General features: G+C 39.3%; 1 long non-coding RNA gene across 2 annotated transcripts; it reads right to left on the bottom strand.

Annotated features, from left to right (window-relative positions):
• Nucleotides 1–181: 181 nt before the first annotated feature.
• On the bottom strand, nt 182–9,150 carry LOC140973533 (uncharacterized). Of its 2 annotated transcripts, none has more exons than XR_012174648.1 (3): nt 8,713–9,150; nt 8,509–8,609; nt 182–1,434 (listed from the first exon to the last, which is right to left on the bottom strand). It is a non-coding gene; the product is annotated as an uncharacterized lncRNA (long non-coding RNA). The 2 variants fall into 2 exon arrangements; XR_012174649.1 differs by having other exon boundaries at nt 8,509–8,587.
• Between the last annotated feature and the right edge of the window lie 1,311 nt (nt 9,151–10,461).

Genomic DNA, 10,461 nt, shown 5'->3' with positions numbered 1-10,461 from the left:
AATAATGGTTTGATTTAAAACTGCAGCGGAAATGGTTTAAAAGTACTTTAAAACGGACCTCAGGGCCTAGAAAAATTTCGGCATGACCCTCCCGTAAGTAGGACATCCCGAAAAACTCAAGCAACAGTTTATATCAAAATATACTCCAACTAGAGTCATAAAAACAAAAACCGAGGTCAACAAACTATAGCCGCACTGGCCAGGACTAAACAGAAATTAAAACTTACCAAATACTCACCAGATCATAAGAATCATAGGGTAGACTCAGAACATTACAAAAACAACCAAATATCACTACAGATACACGGGGCATCTCCCCGGCAAATAAACTACAATACAAGACTGAAATAAACTCAAGACATACATATAGACTAACTGGGAAACTCCACTGACAAAACCAAGCAATCCAACCTCAATCCCGAGCTCCACTGGCGGAACCCCGGCCTAATGCTGCGAAACGACTCGAGAGATCTACCATGGTGCCCAATAGCAACCACAGTAGCCCCCCCAGTAAACAACCGAGGTTAGGATTCTGGTATGAAACATTTCAACAATAACAACAATAATCATAAATCATGCATAATCATATAATAAAATGTAATATGCAATGCATGAAAGGCTCAACGAATAATTGGGATAACAGGAGCCAACAAACGGTACGATAACAACTGGAATAATGCTCGAGCAACAACACAGGGGAGCTACATCGTCATGCAGCTAAACCGCCCTGCCAAGTATGCGAGGTATGCCAAGCTGTGATGAATAACACCCCTGACTCGGCCTCCATACAGCTGATACGATATAACAGGATGGCACAACAGAACGAACCAGATGACACAATCCCAGCGCTCACCTCAAAAGGCTGCACTAACCACGGGATTGTTCAATCACATCTACAGTCTCATGTGTATAGGCCTATCAGCCACACAATGATCCCGAGATAAACAACAGTGCCAGATAACAACGGATATCAACAATGGCTAACAATAACGATAGGGCTCAACATGAATGTCATAATTGTATGCCCTATGCAAAATGCCAATAATATGTCATAATAATAAACATAGACCACAACGAAGGCATTTAACAATTTACAACAGTCAACAAGTCATAAACACGATTCATGTAACACAGAATGACAATTAAACATAATTTATGTTTTACCGTCGTATGTTACCGAGCTGTAACATACCTATATCATGAAAACGATCTTCAAGAATGATCAACTAAACTCCCTCAGCCTAGAATAACAAAATAAGCCGAATAATTCCACAACTCATCATTATTTACATTCCAACCATATCAACTCGATAATCCTTAGACTAATTGCAACGATAACAACCATACTATAATATCTTTCAATATAATACAAAACGATTCGACATAATTAATAGGCTCGCCGAATTATACCTCGAAGATTTCCAATGACAGAACCTACAACAATTATCCAATAAATATGTCAATAAAACGCTATTCGAACGACAAAAACAATTTAAATTGAAACGGGTAAAAATCCAAATTTCGGCAGCCTACTATCACGCTTAGAAGCTGAAATTTCGAACTACGAACTCACAAGGTCGAAGCTTACTCTAGTCGCTAGCGGTCTCGAGGTGATAAACCACCAGAAACTTGTCAGATTTACTGTTCACGAGCTAAAAAAAATCAGAAAACAAGCTGGAAAAATTCAGAAAACGTGCTGGAGTTACAGGGAAATCACAAGGCTTAAAACCCACTCCAACACGCAACAAAACTCCAAGAAACTAAACTTAAATCTCACCTAAATCGAGCCAACAGTAGCAGCCACGAACAGGACTCGATTTGGGCTGAAACGAGCACCAAAAGTGGTGATTCATGGTTCAAAACAAAGCTACTGAAGTAAGAAAGAAAACCCCTCAAACCGTTTGAGATTTCGACGCCGGACGGTAAAGTTATGGCCTCTCCAATTTGAAGGTGATGAGGGTGACGGGATTGTGAAGAAAAAGGAAAACAAAGGCTACGGGAATGGGTTTGCTTCTTTCCCCTTTTCTTTAATTTAATAAAGTGGTGTATATGTGTAATAATTGACCACAACATTTAATAAATTGAGTCCATTTATCCGGATTTTACTTATTTTAAGAACTCGTGTGTTATTTAAACTCTATATGTATTTTATATCGTTAAATTCTCCGATATTCCAAAATACATATTTTTAACACACTTCTTGAATTTATTTGGCATAAATAATTATTTTAATTTGGAACTCAATAATTATTCTAATTATACCAAATTACCGGATAATTAATTACAGGGCCTTACACTTCTCCACCCCTTAAAACAAATTTCGTCCTCGAAATTTCTGTTTATACACATACATCTTACACACGATACGAAACCAACAATACAATATTAAGAATCAAACAGATATGGATAAGATGCTCTCATCTTCTCTTCTGTTTCCCACGTTGATTCTTCTACACCATGCCTCGACCACTGAACACGTACAAGTGGTATAACTTTATTGCGTAAGACTTTATCTTTACGATCCAAGATACAAACAGGATACTCAGTATGCGATAGAGAAGGATCAAGTTCAACCTCATCAGGCTGAATCACATGAGATGGATCGGGCACATACTTACGCAACATAGAAACATGGAAAACATCGTGGATGCCAGACAATGACTGGGGCAAATCCAAACGATAAGCGCAAGTCTCAATACGCTCAACAATCTCGTAGGGGCCAACGAAACGAGGTGACAACTTACCTCTCATACCAAAACGAACAACACCTCTAAACGAAGAGATTTTTAGAAACACAAAATCTCCAACTTGAAATTCTAGAGGTCGACGACGTCTGTTAGCATAACTAGCTTGCCGATCTTGGGCAGCTTTCATTCTCTGACGAATCAACTGGACTTTATCATTCATTTCCTGAACAATATCAGGTCCAGTCAACTGCTTCTCACCAAATTCATCCCAACAAAGAGGTGATCGACACCGTCTGCCGTAAAAAGCTTCAAAAGGAGCCATACCAATAGTCACCTGGAAATTGTTGTTATATGAAAATTCTACCAGTGGTAAAGCTTCCTGCCAACTGTCTTTAAAATCCATGACTACAGCTCGAAGCAGATCCTCGAGTGTCTGGATCGTGCGCTCTGTCTGACCATCTGTCTGAGGATGGTACGCAGTACTCATCGCAAGTCGTGTACCCATTTCTTTTTGGAAACTAGTCCAAAACTTTGATGTGAATCTAGGGTCACGATCTTAGACTATTGAAATTAGAATTCCATGAAATCTCACGACATTTTCAATATACAGACGAGCCATCTTCTTGTATGAATACGTCCTCTCATACGGAATAAAGTGTGCTGATTTAGATAATCTATCGACAATCACCCAAATGGCATCAAAATGACGAGAAGTACGTGGCAAATGCGTAACAAAATCCATAGCTACGTGCTCCCAGTTCCACCAAGGAACCTCAAGACTATGCAGTAATCCTCCCGGTCTCATTCGTTCCGCTTTGACTTGCTGGCAGATTATACAACGAGACACAAACTCAGCCACATCCTTTTTCATATTCTTCCACCAAAACTGAGGCCGTAGAATATGATACATTTTTCTGCCTCCTGGGTGGATACTATATCGAGTACAATGAGCTTCTTTAAGGATGGCTGTACGCGATTTAGGAATATATGGGACAACCAACCTACCATTCAGCCAAAGAGAATCATCTGAGTGAATTGAGAAACCAGATTGGTGTCTTTGAGATACTAACTCATAAGATTTCAGAATTCGATTATCAGTTTTCTGAGCTGACTTTACAATTTGAATCAACTCTGGCTCAACAGAAATCTGAGATACACAAACAGCATTACCTTGGATTTGAAAATCCAACCCAGAAGTGAAAATATCCTCTCGTAACTTAGAAACATGAATCGAGAATAAATTAACATCAACAATCTTACGACTCAAAGCATCAGCAATGACATTCACTTTTCCCGGATGATACTGGATCTCACAATCATAATCTTTCAAAAGATCCATCCAACGTCTCTGTCTCATATTCAGATATGACTGAGAGAACAGATACTTCAAATTTTTGTGATCAGAATAGATTACAAATTGCTCCCCAAACAAATAATGCCTCCAAATCTTGAGAGCAAAAATGATAGCAGCCTCCAAGTCATGAACAGGATACTTAGACTCATGTGGTTTCAACTGACGAGAACCATAGGCCACCATTCTGCCATGCTGCATCAGTACACAATCTAGTCCTTGATTTGATGCGTCGGTACAAACAACGAATCCTCCAGAACCACTTGGAATGGTAAGAACTAGTGCAGAAGTCAATCTCTTCTTGAACTCGACAAAACTTGACTCACATTCATCAGACCAAATGAATCTCTGATTTTTCTGAGTCAGTTGAGTGATAGGTCTAGCAATCTTTGAGAAATTTTCGATAAATCTCCTGTAATAACCAGCTAAACCCATGAAACTACGAATCTCTGGCACATTGGTCGGTTGTGCCCAGTTCAGAACTGCCTCCACTTTACTTGGATCGACAGAAATACCATGTTGATATATGACATGGCCCAGAAACACAACTCTATCTAACCAAAACTCACACTTGGATAGCTTTGCGTACAACTGCTTCTTTTGAAGAATTCGAAGAACTATCCTCAAGTGTTTGGCATTCTCTTCTTCGGACTTGGAATAAACAAGAATATCATCGATGAATACAATCACAAAACGATCGAGATATTTACGAAATACTCGATTCATCAAGTCCATAAACACGGCAGGAGCATTGGTCAAACCAAAAGGCATAACCAAAAATTCAAAGTGTCCGTATCTCGTGCGAAAAGCTGTTTTCGGCACATCTTCTTGTCTGACTCGCACTTGATGATACCCAGAACAGAGATCAATCTTAGAAAACACTGAAGTACCTTGCAACTGATCAAATAAGTCATCAATCCTAAGGAGTGGATATTTATTCTTGACAGTAAACTTATTCAGTTGCCGATAATCAATACACATCCGCATCGTACCATCTTTCTTCTTGACAAATAGAATCGGTGCACCACACGGTGAAGAACTCGGACGAATATAACCTTTACTCAACAAATCTTGTAATTGTTCTTTCAGTTCTTTTAGCTCAACAGGGGCTAAACGATATGGTGCTCGAGATATGGGTTCAGTTCCTGGCATTAATTCGATACTGAACTCAACTTCTCGTTCTGGTGGAAAACCCGGAATCTCTTCTAGAAACACATCAGGAAACTCACGGACTACATGAATATTAGAAATATGTGGCTCATCTTGCGATAGATCAACAGCATAAACCAGAAAACTTTCATGACCAGAATCTAACAATCGATTCATTTCAATGGCAGAAACTAGAGGAATCTTGGCTTGAGAACCACGGCCATAGAAATTCCATTTAGGAGCAAAGCTAGGCCTGAAATGAACTATTCCTCGATAACAGTCAACAGTGACACGATTTGCAGTCAAAACATCCATACCAACGATACAATCAAAGTCATGCATAGGTAGGACTATGAGATTCAGATACAGAACATTTTCATCGTGAAACAAAACCGCATTTAACACCACATTATCAGTGATAATCATTTTGCCCATCGAAGTAGCAACAGATAGATTGGAATTCATACTAGTGGTGCAAAGATCATGCGAAACAACGAATGCATGAGAAACAAAGGAATGAGAAGCTCCGGTATCAAATAACACTCGTGCTATGAAACCACATAAAGTACAGTTACCGGTAATGATAGTACCTGGAGTTGCCTGAGCCTCATCCTCAGTCAAGGCAAATACATGAACAAATTACTGATTCTGTTGACCACCTTGTCCTCTACTCTGATACGAAGGGCGACTAGGATGATGGGAAGACTGGGACGCTACAGGAATTATATTACTTTGAGCTCCACTACCTGCCTGGGCTGATTTCCCCGTCTTACTGTGACAAACTCTAGCAAAATGACCCAGCCGACCACAATTATTACAAACCCCTTGAACTCCAACACACTGAGTACTAGAATGCTTGCCTCCACAGTGATCACAGTAAGGTCCACTATAACGATATCCACCACGGTTCCCTGAACTCGAAGAATTAGAACCAGGCTTCTTAAACTGCTTCCCATGTGGACGAAGAGATGCAAAACCAGATTGATTGAATTGTTGCCTTCCCGAATGATGATGTTGGGTAGTCACTCGATTGCCACTCCGCTTAAGACTAGCTTCAGCCCTTTTTGCTATTTCCACTACTTCAAGATAATTCAGTGGCTTACCGGTAGAAACAAAAGGGTGCAGATGATCGTTCAATCCTTCAATGAAACTTAAGACGACAGCAACATGAGGAGCATATCTCAGCATAGCATAAAAAGTATCCGCATACTCCACAACTGACATATCGCCTTGTTTCAGGTTATGAAACTCTGAAGCCTTAGAACTGTAAAATGATGGAGGACAATAACTTTCCTTAAACTTCAGCTTGAATATATCCCATGATGAAACAATCCTCTGAGCATCTAAAGTCATCAATGTAGTAGACCACCACATTTTGGCACGATCTTTCAACTGATGAACAGCTAATCTCAATCGACGCTCTGAAGGATACTCAATAAAATCAAACAATTCCTCAATCTCAGAAATCCATAGTTCTGCTTTCTCAACTCTCTCAGAACCACTAAATCGAGGTGGATGCATAGAATGGAAACGCGCAACTAACTCATCCATCCTAAGCTGGTCTAGATGATCAGCCGCTTGCTCAACAAAAGTATCATCAACAACATGGACACGAGGTCTACCACGTCCACGACCTCGACCTCGAGCTAGAGGAATCTCATCAACAGGAATTTCTCCACCTCCCTCCATTCTATACGATAAAACACCAAAACAATTAGAATGGAAGCAAACAAATCATATAATTACATAAACATGCTGTCAAGTAGCATACACAGGCGCAACAACCATTTTAGTGCCAAGACTCGAGTGCCCTAGACTCTAGTTCGAGCGTATCCCAGTTTACGCTATGATACCAAGATGTGAGGCCCNAAATAGTTTATATCAAAATATACTCCAACTAGAGTCATAAAAACAAAAACCGAGGTCAACAAACTATAGCCGCACTGGCCAGGACTAAACAGAAATTAAAACTTACCAAATACTCACCAGATCATAAGAATCATAGGGTAGACTCAGAACATTACAAAAACAACCAAATATCACTACAGATACACGGGGCATCTCCCCGGCAAATAAACTACAATACAAGACTGAAACAAACTCAAGACATACATATAGACTAACTGGGAAACTCCACTGACAAAACCAAGCAATCCAACCTCAATCCCGAGCTCCAGTGGCGGAACCCCGGCCTAATGCTGCAAAACGACTCGAGAAATCTACCATGGTGCCCAATAGCAACCACAGTAGCCCCCACAGTAAACAACCGAGGTTAGGATTCTGGTATGAAACATTTCAACAATAACAACAATAATCATAAATCATGCATAATCATATAATAAAATGTAATATGCAATGCATGAAAGGCTCAACGAATAATTGGGATAACAGGAGCCAACAAACGGTACGATAACAACTGGAATAATGCTCGAGCAACAACACAGGGGAGCTACATCATCATGCAGCTAAACCGCCCTGCCAAGTATGCGAGGTATGCCAAGCTGTGATGAATAACACCCCTGACTCGGCCTCAATACAGCTGATACGATATAACATGATGGCACAACAGAACGAACCAGATGACACAATCCCAGCGCTCACCTCAAAAGGCTGCACTAACCACGGGATTGTTCAATCACATCTACAGTCTCATGTGTATAGGCCTATCAGCCACACAATGATCCCGAGATAAACAACAGTGCCAGATAACAACGGATATCAACAATGGCTAACAAGAACGATAGGGCTCAACATTAATGTCATAACTGTATGCCCTATGCTAAATGCCAATAATATGTCATAATAATAAACATAGACCACAACGAAGGCATTTAACAATTTACAACAGTCAACAAGTCATAAACACGATCCATGTAACACAGAATGACAATTAAACATAATTTATGTTTTACCGTCGTATGTTACCAAGCTGTAACATACCTATATCATGAAAACGATCTTCAAGAATGATCAATTAAACTCCCTCAGCCTAGAATAACAAAATAAGCCGAATAATTCCTCAACTCATCATTATTTACATTCCAACCATATCAACTCAATAATCCTTAGACTAATTCCAACGATAACAACCATACTATAATATCTTTCAATATAATACAAAACGATTCGACATAATTAATAGGCTCGTCGAATTATACCTCTAAGATTTCCAATGACAGAACCTACAACAATTATCCAATAAATATGTCAATAAAACGCTATTCGAACGAAGAAAACAATTTAAATTGAAACGGGTAAAAATCAAAATTTCGGCAGCCTACTATCACGCTTAGAAGCTGAAATTTCGAACTACGAACTCACAAGGTCGAAGCTTACTCTAGTCGCTAGCGGTCTCGAGGTGATAACCCATCGGAAACTCGTCGGATTTACTGTTCACGAGCTAAAAAAAATCAGAAAACAAGCTGGGAAAATTCAGAAAACGAGCTGGAGTTACAGGGAAATCACAAGGCTTAAAACCCACTCCAACACGCAACAAAACTCCAAGAAACTAAACTTAAATCTCACCTAAATCGAGCCAACAGTAGCAGCCACGAACAGGACTCGATTTGGGCCGAAACGAGCATCAAAAGTGGTGATTCATGGTTCAAAACGAAGCTACTGAAGTAAGGAAGAAAGCCCCTCAAACCGTTTGAGATTTCGACGCCGGACGGTAAAGTTATGGCCTCTCCAATTTGAAGGTGATGAGGGTGACGGTATTGTGAAGAAAAAGGAAAACAAAGGCTACGGGAATGGGTTTGCTTCTTTCCCCTTTTCTTTAATTTAATAAAGTGGTGTATATGTGTAATAATTGACCACAACATTTAATAAATTGAGTCCATTTATCCGGATTTTACTTATTTTAAGAACTCGTGTGTTATTTAAACTCTATATGTATTTTATATCGTTAAATTCTCCGATATTCTAAAATACATATTTTTAACACACTTCTTGAATTTATTTGGCATAAATAATTATTTTAATTTGGAACTCAATAATTATTCTAATTATACCAAATTACCGGATAATTAATTACAGGGCCTTACACTCAACATTTCAACCGACTCATCAGTTTCAGTTTTGTCATCATTGGGATCATTTTACTCAGTTCTAACCTTCTCAAATGATCGAGCAAGTTTGTGCTACTCATTTACCATGTCATGCAATGTTGTAATGGGTTCTTCACGAGTGAAATCAGTAGAGCTGAAGTCAAATACATGTTTACTTGCTGACTCCAGTTCAGCATCATCTGCCATTAAGCACTTAACTTCTTCATCATCATCACTTGAACGGTATGATGTTTCATGCTTTGACTCCTCACTGTCAGTTTCCGCCCACTTAGATTTGCTCTCCTCTGCTAGAAGTACCTCATGTTTCTTTTTGAATGACTTCTTGTCATCCTTGGTTTTTCTTTTATGGTCATATGTCATCTTCCCTCTTTCAGCTTAGCCTCGACTGTCCTTCTTTGGTTTGGTACAGTCAGTAATGAAGTGACCAGTTTTGCTACAGTTGTAGCAAGTATAAGGTTCTTCTTTGGAGTAGTTTTTCTGATATTGTTTATGGAAATTTCCTTGATTTCTTCTCATAAATTTTCCAAACTTTCTGACAAACAATGACATCGCGTCATTGCTTAGCTGATCAACAGACTTGTCAACTGAACTAGTTGGTTCCAGTCTGACAGCATTTAAAGCAGTTGTGGCCACTGGTGTTGAAGGTTCCCCTTCTCTGGTTTGTAGTTCAAACTCATAGACCTTCAAATCAGCAAACAAGTCATGAAGCTCGACCTTGTTCAGGTCTTTTGACTCCCTCATCGCCATGGTCTTGACATCCCACTCTTTGGGAATACCTCTGACAAATTTCAGTACTACCTCTTTATTGGAATACACTTTTGTAAATGCATTTAGCTCATTGATAATGACACTGACTCTTTCATCATATTCATGCATGGATTCACCAACCTTCATTTTGATGTTGTCAAATTTCTGAACAGCAACTGATAGCTTGTTTTCTTTGGTTTGCTCGTTTCCTTCACAAAGCTGGATCAGTTTTTTCCAAATTTCCTTAGTAGTTTTGCACATTTTGATTTTGCTGAAAGTGACTTTATCCAGCGTTTTGTATAAGATATCCTTTGCCACATTGTCTAGATCGGCTTTCTTTTTATCTTCAGCTTTCCATTCTTCTCTGGGCTTCTCTAATTTAAATTTTGCGACAGTTTAATTATACTCGTCGCTAAGTAAAACTGTCGCCGATGTAGATATAGCGACGAATTTACGAGAA

The sequence above is a fragment of the Primulina huaijiensis genome, chromosome 3 (assembly GCF_012295235.1).
Source record: "Primulina huaijiensis isolate GDHJ02 chromosome 3, ASM1229523v2, whole genome shotgun sequence".
In the NCBI taxonomy this organism is placed as follows: Eukaryota; Viridiplantae; Streptophyta; class Magnoliopsida; order Lamiales; family Gesneriaceae; genus Primulina; species Primulina huaijiensis.
This window is presented reverse-complemented; position numbering and strand designations above follow the sequence as displayed.